Source organism: Acanthaster planci, linkage group LG02, assembly GCF_054643075.1.
Source record: "Acanthaster planci isolate LZ-2023a linkage group LG02, COTS_SCS, whole genome shotgun sequence".
In the NCBI taxonomy this organism is placed as follows: Eukaryota; Metazoa; Echinodermata; class Asteroidea; order Valvatida; family Acanthasteridae; genus Acanthaster; species Acanthaster planci.
In genome coordinates this window covers 16,191,647-16,208,098 of record NC_141778.1, presented here as the reverse complement: position 1 = coordinate 16,208,098, position 16,452 = coordinate 16,191,647, and the positions used below count along the sequence as shown (strand labels likewise).

General features: G+C 42.9%; 1 protein-coding gene across 1 annotated transcript in view; it reads right to left on the bottom strand.

Moving 5' to 3' along the window:
- LOC110973276 (neuromedin-B receptor-like) overlaps positions 1-16,452 on the bottom strand; it is a 75,530-nt gene that overhangs the window by 46,060 nt on the left and 13,018 nt on the right. Inside the window, exon 2 of the mRNA XM_022223967.2 lies at positions 15,825-15,932. The gene's annotated coding sequence lies outside the window, so the exon portion shown is untranslated. The remainder of the gene's footprint in view (positions 1-15,824; positions 15,933-16,452) is intronic.

Here is a 16,452-nt window from a genome sequence, read left to right as displayed (position 1 = left end):
GGCCCCTACCACCCCACTTCCACTCATCAAGGTGACTGAGCCAGAGGAGTTTCAGGGGAGTGGGAGACACCAAGGCAGTGACTCAGCAACCAGAAGGCCTGAGGCAGGACTTGGAGGGGGACCAGCCATCTAGCAGTACTGATGCCAGCCAGTACCAGTTTAGTGGCCTCATTCGCCTAATTGATCAGTTGAGGAAGCTGGCCATTCAATCAGGAAAAGGCTGTGACTCTTATGCTAAAAGTGGCTCAGATTGACTCTAGATGCAGCATTAGGCCCCAAATTTGAGCATTCGAAGGTTTGAATACTATTTGGGCCTTAGTGGAGATTGTACATAACTAAATTGGATAAAGTTGATGTTGCATAGTCCTACAGTGAGTCACCCAAGTTAACTTTTGATTGCTAAGAGGACAAGAAGATGTCGATATGATTGTGGAACATTATCGTTGTTTACTGGCTAGGTGCCTGTTGTTCAGACGAAGTTGTTCTTGTTTATAGGGTAACTGTATTTTAATGTTCCACATGTTGCCAAGTTTGACTGTTCTTGATTGTTTGTTGCCCTGGCTCGGATTAAATGGGTTTCCTTCTAATTTCTGCAGATAAAACTGTGATTTCGCTACCTTAGGTACGGTTGCGTGATTTATAAAAATCATCGTATTTGGAGATACCTCAAAATTGTGCACGTTCCATTTGAAATTTACCCTCGCGTCGGTCCACGTACACTCTTCGGCCAATGCTCAGTCACTGGTAGTCATTGCAAACAAATAAATCAGGCTAATAAATGTCATGATATGACCCTTTATACATTCCAGATATAACACAGTTGTTGAATGATCCAACCACAAACATCCCTGTCGCTCATAAAAATTTGAAGTAGAAGACAAGACAATCAAATGCTTGAATAAACGTACAGCAACGTGTAGAGTTTCCTTTGCCGATTCATATATTCTTCAACAACTTAGTGTACCCAACCGTGCGACTGTACATCATACCACGGCTGATTTCAATTAGCTGAAGCTAGCCTTACGAAACAAGGGTCAGCTGACGAGAATGTTGGCAACAATTGACGGACTGGTAAAAGATGCTGTTAGCGATCTGGAACTATTGAAGAAATACATGGCCAAGGCTGAGCAACAATTAGAGAAGACCCAGGAGAAACACTCTGAGCTTATGGAGGCCGTCGATAAGGAAGTAGAGCTTGACGCTGAGGAAAAGTGAATGGCAAATTGTGAAATAGAGTTCGTCCAGATTCTACTTCTCGCGAGACAGATCGTTGACAACCAGTCCCAATCATGTGTGGGGATAAACCCTATCTTCCCTCGCCTATGACTTCCCGGGCAAACTCAACGCGTACAGTTTCTACACAACCTGTGAGCACAGGAACTGTAGCAGCAGCATCCAGTGCAGCTTTGCCAACGCCGCCCCCTCCATCCCCAACCTGCTTCGTCGGCCCCTAAAATGGCGAGGAGGAAGTTCCCAACTTTCAGCGGTAACATCAGAGATTACAAGTGATTTAAAGAACAGTTCATCCATTACTTATCGGGTCTGACCGAGATTGAATTTTTGTACCAGCTGACAGAATCAATAATCAACGCGAAAGAATGCAATCTTTTCAAAGGATGCACAAATGTTGAGAGAGCTTGCCGTGTAATCGATGAGTGATACGGTGAGCCAGAAAAGGTCGTGCGCAGCTTGCTCAGGGACCTAGATATAAGACTTACGAGATCGGGGAGAGTCAACCTTTCGGCCATGAGTCACTTTGTTCAGACCTTGCAGACCTTCTAGACCCACTCAGAGGCCGTCAACTTGTCCGGAGAACTAAACAGTAAGATCATGTTCAGCCAGATTAAGCAGAAGATACCTAAACAGCACTGGATCGCCTACTAGAGGAGTGTCGGAGATGATCACACTGACCATTCACTTACCAGAAATTGTTAAGTGGCATAGCCGAGACCTACTGCGGTAAAGAATACATTGGCCCATCCAGCAGCACAGAATAAAACATCCAAGGCCTCGAATTCAGCCACAGCTCAACCCGAGTACGGAGAGTCACACTGACAAAGGTAAACAGTTAGGACAACCCAGATGCCCTCTACACGCCAATTCGAGAACACATTATCTGAAAAACTGTAACAAGTTCAGAAGAAGTCTGCCCTTCAAAGAAAAGTATAATGTGATGAGGAAGAACAGCATATGCTACCGCTGTGGACACAATAGCTTGCAGATTCCAATGCATGCCAGTTTGTGTTGCCGTGTCGAGTCCAGACTTGCGGTGGTGATCGACACTTCTCAGCTATCTGTTCCGTTGTCTACGTAGATGGGGGAAACAACCCTCCCAGTCAGTTGAATAAGAGTGCAGAGACCTTTCGTCCAAAGAGCAACTTGGCAAATGTGGCAACAGTCCCCACCGACGACAAGGCTAAATTATGGGGCATCCCACCAACTGCCACGTGATATCTACGTCATGGAAACACTCATCACCTGGTGCGTGTCGTCCTCGATGGTGGCAGCCAGGCTACCTTGATCAGGGATGGGATCTTCCCAAAGACGGAGCAAGACCTCTAACAGGATCACGACCTAAGTCTTGACAGCTGGAATAAACTGACAAGATAGCTACGACTTTTGGACTGTCACATCGAAGACCTTGAAGGAAGATGGTCGTCTCCTGCAACTGCAACCGAGAGTGACAAACCCTGTGGCGATGCTCCAGTCGTTCTTCCAGAACAGTTACAACAATATGAACATTTGAGCCAAGTCAACATCAATGTTGCTCCATCAGAAACTACTGACTTACTTCTGGGTGTTGAAAACACACATTTGATGATATGAGAAGATTACATCCCTGCCGAGAATTTTGATGAACCTGTAGCAGTCAGATGCCCGTTTGGATGCTTCGTGCATGGGGGACGAATTGCAAGTTCATCTTCACAAGCGATCTATATGAACGTGTCAGCCATCGGACCACTGGACGAGCTCCGCATTCGGGAGACCGTTGGATTGCAACCCAAGAGTTGCTAATGATCCACTTTTTTCCTTGACAAGAGCGCAACTGAAAACATGAAGCAAAGCGTTACCCAGCTTCCAGATGGATCGTACGAAATAAGATTACTTAAAAGAGATCACCACATGACTTGCCTGACAACAACTGTGCTGTCAAAAGGATGAAGAGAGCCAATTCAGCGACAGACCTGAGGAATGGGAAACATACCGCAAACAAAATACAAGATAAAGGGGTCGCTAGACACGTCACCGAGGAAGAGATACAACGAGACAGAGACGTTAATAAAAAAAAAAGATGTGGTTACCGCCTCATTTCGCTGTCACAAAAGATTCAAAGACGACTCCGGTCAGAGGAGTATAATGATGCAAAAGCGAGATACAAGGGCCACTCCCTGAATTATTACCTCATGAAGGGTGAGAATGTAAACCCTGACCTGCTTGATGTCGCACTGCGGCTCAGGGAAAACGAAGTGGGCCTAATTGTAGACATCAGCAACATGTTTCAAGCCATTAAGATCAAACCTGACGACACCCGCTTCCACAGATTTGTATTCCGGGAGAATCTTATTCATCCCATTCAGGTACACAAGCTGACATTGGTCACCTTTGGAGACAAGCCATCTCCGACTGAAGCCATTGTGACCCTGAGGCATGTGGTAGCTGAGCATATTGCAGGAGATGAACAGCTGAACAGAGTGCTTGTTGAGCAGTTCTACATGGATGATTTGAACAAATCTGTTGTAAATAACGAAAAGGCTACGAGGCCGTAGTTTAAGCTCACTGAGACCCTCAAAAAAGAAGTGGCAATCAGTGTTAAAGAAGTGTGACAAAACGGAAGACACCGAAGTTGCCAACGCTTTAGACACAACATGTGACCTCGTAAAGGACACCCTGAAAGTCAAAGACGGGAAGCCAACTAAAAACATTCCAACGAACCGTAACATCCTTGGACAAGCTTCTTCATATTGTGATGTTTTTGCCATGCTGTCTGGTATCCTGATTCGACCGAAGATCCTGTTGGGATACCCCTCAACCCAGAAGGCGAGATCAACATAGACCTGGAGGAAGTAGTCAACATTGAAATACCAAGGTGTCTGATTCCATGGAAGTCTGGCTGAGATGGTCTCCCCAAAAGATGCTAACCTAACATTTATGTGTGCACGCGCCAAAGGAACCCTAGGCTATTCTTCTTCTTGATGGACTGATGCTTACCGTGAAGAATGCTCTTCGGTTCAACATAGTCTATTCGAAGATCTGGACAGAGTATCGATTGCCATAAGTTGGCTTAGAGGTCTTTCCAAATCTTTCTGTTTTTCAAGTTTCGTATTGTGTAGGGGAGATCACGTCACAGTTTGACCCCATTAAGGAGATTGTGTTTGCGCCATCTGACCAGAATGTTATCGACCTTGTCTCGAGAGAAGGAACTGCTCCTGACATGAGCCGAGTCTTGGCCTGGGACACCAGAGAACATCCCAGTAGACCCAAAAGACAACGAGCAATCTTAATTCTAAATCCCCGTTTCCAAAGTGTACACGAACTACTCACTTTTACTGATATTTGCCATCCTAGCTGTAACTCACCAAAACTTACTGGAGGTCATGGGAAACATACAAACGTTCACTGACTATGTGTAATATTGAACATGTAGTTTGAAACAATACTGAATTTGAAGTAAGGCACATTATTTGAGGTTTTGAACTATTGAATTTACATTATCACATACATTACATTATCTCTAAATTTTTGTTGTGCTAAATCAGAACTGTCATAGACCCAGGCCCTGCATATTTGCCTGAACTGTTTGTTAGACATGAAGTACATGTGTTTAAACTGCATGCTCTGGACCATGCAAACTGCATGGCAGTGCCTGCCCAACTTTCACAGGTAACTGCGCCTAACTTTTTCATTATGATTTCCTTTGCTTTACTTTTACTTATTAATGAAATAGTTGATTATCTTAATCCATCTTATTTTATCCACTGATGATCATAGATTAGCTTTCAGATGACAGTTTTGAACAAAATCAATCATTTTCAACAGTGATATTTGTAAGGTGATTTAGGAGTAACTGTGGCAAAGTATATAAGGATTTTTATGGCCCATGTCAGTACAGAAGGCATGCATGTAAGGTACAATGTTCTTGTGTAGTTTTCTGCAGGGGCCCAGTAAAGGGAAATTGCGAAACTTATGAAATACACTAGATGAAATTTCTTTGATCCTTGATGGTAATTTGATGAACAGTTCATAGAAAGTAATTAGCCTATTCACTGGAAAATTGCCAACTTTTTGTCAGTGATGTTTTGTTACTTAAGGACTGTATTGTGCATTTAGGTACATATTTGAGTGCATGTGGTTAATGATAGTGTGTGTAAGTTTTGGTCAATCAGCGGCCGGGGTTGGCCTGGAAGTTTGTGTTTTTCCTTCGTGCTCAATATGGACGATTAACCTACAAATATTGTAGTTTAAACCTTAGGTCAACCTTAGATCGTGTTTGTTAGGAGTATTTTGGGGTTTTTGTAAGTTTGGCCTAATTTGTAACCTTTAATTTTATTATTCCCGGCTTGTAATATACATGGAACTAATGAATGCCTGCCCAACTTTCACAGGCGTCCCCCGGGCCCAGCACTTGGCCAGTACAAGAGAAAGCAGCAATACAGAAACAGGGAATGCAGAGCACAAGCTGTCCATCTCCTTTACTAGTGTGTCTGTCGTTCCGCCAGGACCTGCGTGGTGATTTCCCTTCCCCGGCTGTCGTGAAACTCCCCCCCCCGTCTCATCTAGCTGTGGTGTCGCCGTATCCTGGGGTTTTCCCCTCCACAACCCTGCTTGCCAGTTGCCCCGCCCCCACCTGCCCAACTCCTGACAATAGTAATTTTTCACAAAATTGCTGGAGTGGGCACGAAAATTTTATACAATGGCGTCAGTAATTGGAAAACGCCCTGAATTTTATTAGACAGTCCACGTTGTTCCACCAGCGTATCTATTAAAGGCTAAACTTGGATGTGAAACTACATTACTAGGGCTCTGATTTTAAAGGCTACCTCTCAGTGTAATTTTAACTTGAAATGCTGAGATTTCACCCTGAGGACTTTGTCAAATGACAGGTTGAACCCTCGACTACACTGGACTGGTTATGTTCTTCAACTGGCATGAGGGTTGTTAATTTACAGAACTTACGGGAAGTTACATTACTGAAACAGCAATTTCACAAGGCCCTTATCGTAAAGATAGAATTGAAATGCTGTAGATTTACAAACGAATGGATGTAAATTTATTGTATGACTGCCACATTTTACAAGCAATCGATGTTAAACTACAACAGCGGGACCGTTATTTGTTAACTGTACCGTGTGTAATTTTACAGTACTTTTTTTAAGGGATAGTAGGCCTACTGCATGGCGTCCGAACTGCCAGGGAAATTCCGTAATTAACGATGTTTTTACAACGTGGGTTTTCCTGAGGGTGTCAAATTATTCGGGTGCTGTTTGGGGCGCTCCACATTCTGACACTAAAACGCACTCGAGGAAATTGACTGAGATTAATTACATGATTGCAAAAGCAACGCATCCCGATTGCATTGATGACGTTACATTTTTGCAAGGAAACTGGCACCCATTATACCTCTCCCTTTGGAACGAGCGACCGTTAAATAATTATAACTGGTTAAATATTACGATAAACTACGCGCGCTCGGAATAAGAGCGGTCGCAGCCTCGACTCCATAGGCAGCGTGCGCGTTCCTTCACTCAGGTGGTTGTGTAAAATACGAAAATGACGCTGACTGGCTATTCAGGATAAATATACATAAATGTAAAGTCAGCCAGGCGCGTATTTCAAAAGCTGCGTGCTCTGAATTCTCTTGCACGTCACGTAAGCGTTAATATGAGTCGCTCGTAAATACACTGACTAAAGTCCTAATTTGAATATCCCAAACAGGGTGCGTTCGATTAGCTTACACGTGTGAGTCAAACTTACACGAGAGCGTTCGTTTAGCCATCACGTGATGTTCGTGCCTGCCCTGGTGTCAGCCACTACTACCCCAGCTGGCCAGCGGGTCTCTGGAGACTGACCGAGTGTAATGTAGTCACGGATGGACTGTTCCAGCATGGACGTACATCATACGTGGCGGGGACTTGACCTTTTACCCATAATGCCTTGGAAAACACACTGCAGCGTTCGATAAGCCTCATTTTGAGGCTTCCCTTGAGTGAAACACTGGTGTGTTCAGGGAAGCTAATCGCAGGATATTTAAATTGCAGGGCCCATTGCAGGATATTTAAATTGTACAATACCAGGGGTTAGATTGCGCAAGGCATGGTGGGAACTCCAATCTATTTGGTGTGACGATACAATTTCAACATATATTTTTATCATAAAAACTGAAATATTTCATAGAAAGTGGATGGGTTTGAAGCTCAGGGAAATTTTGGTTCGAAAGATATTTTATTTAAAGTCATTTTCAATGAGTAATTTGAAACCGTCAAGACTTTAAAAGTACTTGGTTAAATATAACTGGGTATTTTCAAAACACTAAACATGCAGTAACTTAGTTAGACTTGTAGCTGTTTTAACCAATCCGTTTGGGGAGTGAAAAAAAGAGCAATAAATGTTCACATCTTGACCAAGCCTGACAAGTTGATTTGAAGCGTGGTCAACATAATTCACATTATATAAGGCTGTTTAATGCACCTCCCGGTTGAAGAATAAATTACTCGACGCTCTGAATCACTAATGGTAATAACAGACATTTTTATTCAGGTAAACGGTCCAGTTAATGTCACTTGAATCATCCTATAGTGCAGAGCCTAGCTGAGCTTCCAAAGCTGACAATGACCTGAGCTCAGGGTGAGGGTCATTATCAACATCAAAAGCCCAGTAAATCTGAAACATACTAGCCGCATATTCATTCCCTTAGCCAATACGGGCGATTCACAATAGTGCGCCTCCAAGAGTTTGCAACACGTTGGCCCATCACAACGCGCGACAGATTTCGCGTATTGTGATTGGCCAACGCGTTGCAAACTCTTGGAGGCGCACTGTTGTGAAACGTCCGCATTGCCCGATCGGGCACTACATACTCCAGATATTATGCACCTGCGATGTCCGGCATAGCGCGTAAGCCTACAGTTCACGCTGATGTACATTTCATGCGATCATCTAAATCAGTAAACCCCATATGGCCGTATTTCAGCCAACCAGGTTTAGCCACTTGTTGCCGGATGACATGTAAAAATACCACATTTTCCTTGTTTGTTCCACGGAAGAGTTCTTTTTCATTCCAGCGGTTGACGTATTAAGCCTAATGAGTCATGCTTGTTTACGTCAAAGTGCGGCAGACGATCCTACACTCAGACGCTGCTAACAAGTGGACCTCCAACCCACAATAATCTAGAAACCCCTTTCTTGAATAATTAAAATTAAAATGGGAGCTCAGACTATACACAAAAGAGCTCAAGGATTAAAGACCTCCTTTGTTTGGGTAAAGCGATTTTCCAGGGAGCGAAACCACACTCACGAAGGAGATAAGGTTACAAAAACCAAACGAGCAACTCCTTTATATCACAACAATTGGCAAAAAAAACCACTCATCTCCAAGGGTGACGCCTACATACGCTATAGACCTTTTGTAAGGGAACCCGTCGACGTCTGAACACTTGCCACAATTTTTCAAAGAGCAGTTGAAAACGTCTGAACAGAGGAACTCAGGAGAAAAGTATGAAAATAATGATGCCCAAACTCAAAGAGTTATGCCTTCCCACGTATTTTATGGGTACCAGAAATAAATTGCAAGGTTGAAGAATTTGTGAAAATAAAATGCCCCCTACAGCTTTTTCGGGGAAGAAACCCTGATATTAACTACAAATGAACCATCAAGGGAAGTTATTTAGTTCTATGATCTATGTATACTCGACTCACAAGCAAGGATCACTGTATCACACTTGCGCATGCGGCAAAGACGGTTCTCGGCACAGACACAAAAATTTCTGTCGTGGCTCGGGATACAAAACTTCGTGTTGCGCATGTATACGCAAAGCTGAAAAAAGTAAAATGACAGCTTGTGCACACAGAATAGGCGTTGTATAAAAACAAATAATAAATTCGTGGAACGGAAAGAAATATTTAATGAGATAACAGACCGAATGATTCATTCCATGACACGATTTCTTTAACTGATCAATAGTTTTTAGTTCTACAAAAACTGTACGTTCTAAGTATCCAGAAATTTTTCAAAAATCTGACGAGTGAAGATCTATTCATAACAAGATAACAATCACAGAAGACAACCCCCGGCCTATCACTACCCATATCGGCAAGAAATGTACCCACTCAAAAATTCCATTTACACGGCGACCCCAGGCGGTATCTGGAGTATCTGTGGGCCTACACCTTAAAAATAAACTCGCGTGAGAAAAGTGTGACTGTAAAAGACCTGCTAAACCCACAGGCGAGTCCCAGAAGTATTTCTTGCAATCAAACAGCTTGCTGGCTTGGTAAAGTGATTTCAAACGGCTATACAAAGACGGAAGCAGCTCATTTGCGAGCCCTGTTTGCAATTTTGTTTAGGCACTCAACATTTTAACAGGATCTGCAATTCTGCTCGTTAGGCAAATTTCCTTAATTAATATAATCGATATTTTGGGGTAGGGTTTATTTTCATATTTCATACTATTTCATATTCGTCACGTTTAATTCCATTAACATATTACTGGCTACATGGAGACTTTTTCAGTAAATTTTAGAAAACTTTTATGAAACAAACTTTTCAATGTTTCTTGCCATAGCCGTCATTAGGATTTTTACCGTGGCGGCGGAAGACAGACATCAGCAACAAACTGAAGAAGATTTGATCGTGGAAGGAGGCCAATCACGAAGTCTTTTCAAGCAAACCAGTGATTTCACCCCTTGTCCCTTTCCTATGCTTTTTCTGTCCTTCCCCTTGTCTTGTAAGGTTTTAGTTTTTCTGGGGCCAGGGCCCACTTGCGCTCCCTCCCCGCCCCGCAGTAGCCAGTCTTTTGAATAGCATAGCTGTTTTTATCGTCCCGGTTCTGCACTTGTAATACATTTTCTTTCTCGCTTTGATTTCCATCAGCGTCCTAATTTTGCTGCAGCTGGTTGCTGCATTCCCATTTGGCTACGCTACTGAATGCTCTAGGGGATATTTTGACGGCACCAGTCCTCGTACTTCATTGTTCTGTATCTATCGATAATACTGTGCAGCAACAGGTGCTGGTGGTTTCGAAACCGCCGTATGTCCACTGTAATCAATTTACTCCAATGTTAATATCAAAGAGTAGCGCCTGTTCGATAACCTTCTGCTCGGGTTTTGCAGGCCGCTTCATATTTCTAGTGACTGCAAGAGGCAAGCGCATTTTGAAGTCACAAAACGTTTGCAGCCGAATTTGCTGAATGGAGATTGCCAACAGGTTTTGCAATTTTCTGGCGCCATTGTTGGGTCTGAGTTGTGACGCGAGTCTGCTGGACCAGCAATCCTAAGACAAATACTGCCAACAGTGTAAATCAGGCACAATTACGCAAAGATGGCTATGTCGCGTCAAAGTAATGAACGTTGTGTATTACTCAACAGCTATGCATACCGGTATGCATGCATTCAGCGATATGCAGAGGTCCTAAAAGTCAAACAACTCGACTGCTTAGGACCCAATGGCCTAGAAGTATAGGAGGGAATGTGCCCCCTCCAACATCAGTGCCCGACTGATGCATCACTTATTTAGAAGTTTTATCATGTATGCACTGAGGTTACCCCCCCCCCGCAATTGTGCAGCTCTTAAAAATCGTTGCAACCGACACCTGTGCCAGCTGCCAGTGGGCCTCCCATAGTTTCGCTATGATAAGTTACATTATACGCAGTACAAAATGATGAGGTTGCACGCGGAGACGAAATGCACTCAAGTACAACAGTTCAGGGTTCGACCTTAATTAACGCTGGTCCGCTAGCTAAATTCGAGTAAAAACCGCGGCAGTCTAGCGAAAGCCCTCGTCTGGGTACTAGTCCGGCGGTAGTAAAACAGTATTCTGAAATAAACGGCGAAAAACATGTAGTTGATGGTGACGCATGCCCTCTAACTGCTGCTGGTTTTTGAACCAAATAAAATAGAACCTTTTGCAACCAATAGTTCGGTCTCTGGCACCAGCCCAGCAAGAGTAATGCTGAAGTCTATGAATGCAGCGGCAGTAAATCGTCTGAAACTTCTGTTCCGCAATGCCTTTAAGGCACGGACGTGTATAATAACATCTGGACTCGCAATTCCCTTAAACAGCTTATAGAGATCATTGAATCCACTCGCGGCCATTTTACTGAGCCGAATACAAAGCTTTCCTGGCAATGCCCGCCTTTGTTCTTCCTGACGTCAATAGAGGGGAGCTGACCCACGCATTTGTATTCGGCTCGGTAAAATGGCCGCTGGTTGGCTTCTTCTTCATACAAAGGCGTTGCAAGTCCAGGTTTTTTATAAACATCTAAGTCCGTGCTTTAGGGCGCGATTGCACTTAAATGTGCCCCGTTAACTGTACTACCGTGTGTGGTCGGTACTTCTTCGACAACGCTATGAATTGACGTCGGTTCTGCGTGCAGGATCTACATGTACATCTGCACGTGCTTTCATGCATCGCATCGAGGACATTTAATCGTGAATATGCATATCATCCGTATGACGTGCTGAGTGTGTATGGTGTGTGTGTGTGTGTGTGTATACACATTACGTTATATGAATATGCAGTACTGATTTTTCTGATTGGTCATTGGTAGTTGCGACACCAGCGATGTGATGGTTGTGATTTCGTGTTTGGGTCGCGCGCTACAGGTTGCACTCACGGACGTGTATAATAAAATCTGGACTCGCAATGCCCTTAATCAGCTTATAGAGTCATTGAATCCACTCGCGGCCATTTTACCGAGCCGAATACAAAGCTTTCCTGGCAATGCCCGCCTTTGTTCTTCCTGACGTCAATAGAAGGAACCCAACCCACGCCTTTGTATTCGGCTCGGTAAAATGGCCGCTGGTTGGCTTCTTTTTCATACTAAGGCGTTGCAAGTCCAGGTTTTTCATATACGTCCGTGGTTGCACTACACCAAAAAGGTGCTCGTAGAAAACACTGCAAAATCAGACCGAATTAACGCCTGCCTGTTGACTCTTGGAAAGAGGTTAGCCTCCGTTTTTTTTCTGGAAATTGAAGATTGTGGCCAGTAGATCACTTTTCGTTTCAATTTTAAGGGGGTTAACCACGATACTTTTTGTTATTCGCCTTTTCCCGAAGATAACTCCAAAATAGTATTAAAATTATGCGCTCAGCTCTGAATGTAGCCGCCCACCACTTTTAAAGGAAAACCCCAAACTGGAAATCGTCAGTCCCAATTTCGGGATTTTGTAGAAGTATTTCTCTGATCCCTCCTGATTATGGCATGTCTTATTGTAAAAACCCCGTGGGATCACAAAATATTAATGAGCTCACACGTAGAAATGCAACCATTTGGTGGAATGCACCCCAGGAGTACTAGGCACAGTCGAGAGCGAATATGTATTGTACATGTATGTACACATGTACATGTACATTTCGCCGGGCGTACAAAACATGTACATATGTACATGTACGTGCACATGTGCATACCGCATAAAACGTACATGTACATAAACTGTTCACAACGATACATGTATGTTCTTTTTCTGTCTCTTGGATTGTGAACAAAACTAACCGTTTTCAGGAGGTAACCACTTTGTGTGTTTAATTTGCATCATCAACAATTAGACAACAGTCAGCACCGAGCACACTCTGTCATGATGCATGACGTTGAAGCAGAGAACACTGGTGCCCAAAAAGAATGTTGAAATGCGGGGAAGACGTGGACCAGTGAAAATGCTGGCGGACTAGTAAGAAGCCATCACTGCTGGTCCGGCTGGCAAGTGAAAAAAAAGTTAAGGACAAACCCTGCAACAACAGGGCGCAAAAATGTCATTACAAAATCTACTGTACTGCCCTTACTTTTTAATGTTGGTCAGGCTCCAGTACCCATGAAACGTGCCCAAAGTTAATTGAAAAAAAAAACCATGGAGTGACAGAGAGGACTTCGATAACGACCCTCTCTAGCTCATCAGTCCATGGAGGGCAAAACATCTCCCTTAATCCATACCATGGAGTTCACGGATTGCGTACAACTTTAATTTCTCGTCACTTAAGCTCTGGGGTTTTCCTTGTCTAATTTATATATTAACTGGTACATCTATAAGGTGACAAAAGACATGATTCGACTTTACATTACACCTCCCGTGTGACATTTTTTTTCGGGCCAACTGCACTCTTACTGAAATCGGTGACAGAAACATGGGCCACTTCCTGGTTCTGTTGCCAAGGATTGAGATGAAAATCGCAGAAAGCTTCATGTAAATTCATCTCAGAATTATATTAACAACTCAAATCTATCTTTCCACAAATGTCCTTATAAAATCTCAAGCACAAATGACAATTATCTATTTCCAAAGCTGTGTTCAATTCAACAGCATTTCTCCTTATTCTATCGGGGTTTTTAATGACAATCTGCATTCCACCTTATTTACTTTCTTTTCTAAGTAAGTTTGACATTGATTACGTACCGGACTTAATGACAAGGAATCGTTACTCTCCAACCTCAGAACACTGGCAACTTCATTTACCTTCGAGAAAGGTGTGCTGAAGTATCGGAAAAGGGCTGTCATAGGCCCACAGTGTTGATTGATCTTCAACATGCCAGGTTATGGTTGCAGCACTACTCCTAACAGTCTTTACGGCTGCGCTTGCCAACCAGTGGTAGTAGCGCGCATGCGCCTGTATAATTTGCACAATTCATGGGAAGGTCCATTGTTTTTTGCCAAACAATATAATTTGTTAATTAAAATGTTCAAAAAAGTCTTAAAATGATACATTGTTGGGCGGTCTCTATTAGTACACAAAGTAATGGCTCTGTCTTATAAAAATTTGAGCCCTTCCATCGGAACTCTTCCGATTATGTGTCATGCTCAATTTCTGTCATGATGAGCTTTGAGTTCGACACGCTAGAAATGTTACACGTCACGGTATAATTTGACAGGCCGGCGATGCACACCTTTGCTTCGCATCAACGGGTGCATCCGGCATACAATGGGGTGTGCAATTATTGGCACCAGACGCAAACAGTATCGGGTTGCACGGGGCAATTTCCATTACTCTGAAGAAATATTGGGGATTCGAGTCGAAATGTTTATCTCTGCTATAAAGGGCGCAGTTTGGCCTCGGCGTGCACCCAAGTGCTTCTATATTTCTGTTCAAATTATCAGATCGAAGGGGTGTTGGAGCCTGACGTCTGAGGCAAATTTGCCCCTGGATCGGTGGGATAAACAGCTTCGCCGAGTTTGTGTTTCATGTACAGACTCAATACGTACCGAGATGTCAAGCCAAGCGAGGAAAACATGGCCATACGATGTAATGACACCATGAAAGTAAGAAAACGAAGGAACCAAAGAAAGTGATGGACATGGACACAGCGAAAAGCTGTCTAGAGGATATCACTGCAAATATGTATAACACTTTAGGTTTTACAAATTCTAAGGACTCACAAGCTTGCCAAAGCCTCTTTTGAGTTGAATGCCTTCAAAAGAATCTTGCACAATGAAAACAACATGAACCCACGACATTTTCAACCCCCCCCCCTTACACCCTGAAAACGGAGGTGTTAAATGTTGACCACATACTGGTCATTTTAAACCAACGTTTTAATACTTATGTAGTTGTAACTAGATGCCTTCCTAAACCAATCACTTTGGTGGGGCGCACAATCATAAAATCTAATTCATGTTTGATCAGATTTTAATGAGATTCGAATGCCTTGGCCTTATGATACATTGATGCAATGGAAAGCTGTAAGGGAGCTGTCGCTGAAAAGACAGCCTTTGTAGGGCGCAAAAACATTAAAAGGTTTAAGAGAAATAAATGAAATCAAAGGAACCGAACAAAGGTGTAAAAACCCGACAAAGTAGAACCATATGGCCCCTTACAGACGATGTGCCCTGTGACGTTTTGCGCTGCGCATAAACGTGAAAATCACTGGCCGAAACAACTGGTCTTACCTCGTTGGCCCAACTGTAATCATCGAGCAATATCGAAAATAAAACCTATTTTACAATTTTTTCCTTGCAAAATTCAAGTTTGATCAGATTTTGAACTTGGGAAATCGTGGTACAAGTGACCAAAACATATATGATTTTTCAAACACTTGGCACAAGTTTAATAATAGAAAATGTCGCCTTAAATTATCAGCTCCGGACTGAAATTACGGGAACCATGCGATTTAGAGTGAGAATAATTTAATATTTTAGGATACAGACAAAAATCGCTGAAGTGGAAATCAATCAATTCGACTACCCAATTCACTTGGAATCACTTTCCCTACGCCAGATATTCGTTTTGATTTTCCACTAAATGATATAGAATAGTGGGCGAAAATTTTCCAGCTAGGAATAAAGTCAAATACGAATTCAGGCGAGCGGAAAAACAAGAGTTAAAAGAGGTTGTTAATTAAAAGTCCTCAAGATTCTGTGACGTCTGCAACATAAGAGATAGGCATTATGCGATCAAATGACCAGCGTCAAGCAGATCGACGAAAAGCTAGGTAACCACATGGGAAAGAGGCAAAATTAGAATTGCACAGGAAAATGAGAAAATGTAGCCAAAGCACTAATGCATTGAGATGGTAGAGAAGCTCGCTGTGTGATACTACCCCCCATTATTCCGTCTCGTTTTCCTCTCCCTTTAAGCCACCATCCACTTCTGCTACAAACAGCGGCCTGAAAAAGACTAACCTGCTGCTTGCCAATACCGAGCTGTGCGCGGTAGGTCCCCTGAGATGAGCAGAACGCCACTGCATCCAACCGCCCGAAACTGTTCCCGCCAAAATGAACTGCTACAGTCTGGGGGCAGAGGATAATTGGATTGGATTTGTTAAAAAGCTATCAGAGAATTTCTCTTGCGTCCTGAAGGTTTTGCCGGACTCTGCATGAAGCAGATCCATTCTCTCCCACACGGATGGACAATAAATCTTATACGGCCAATTTTAGGCAATTTAAGGGTTTTATGTTTGATGTGACAATATCACTAAATGTCAAGAACCTAGTTAAATTAGTGCAATGAAAATTGTACAAACAAAAACATTGTCTGTGCTTGATTTCTAGAGAGCTATTGAGCATGGTACTCAACTACCAGGTGAAAATGTACTTTTCATATAATAAAATTTATTAATCTATTTCGCCCTCAATTGTGAGAACAGTACAGGATATAAGTTTTGTCTTGCCGATTCCCCGTGGACAGACATGAAAAAGGGATCAGGAGAATAAATGGGGCGTGGCATAAAATCCAACATAACCCAACAAGATTGGTTTATAGTACCACTGAAAATTAAGACTATGAATTCGTAATTTTTTTCAAGTGAAA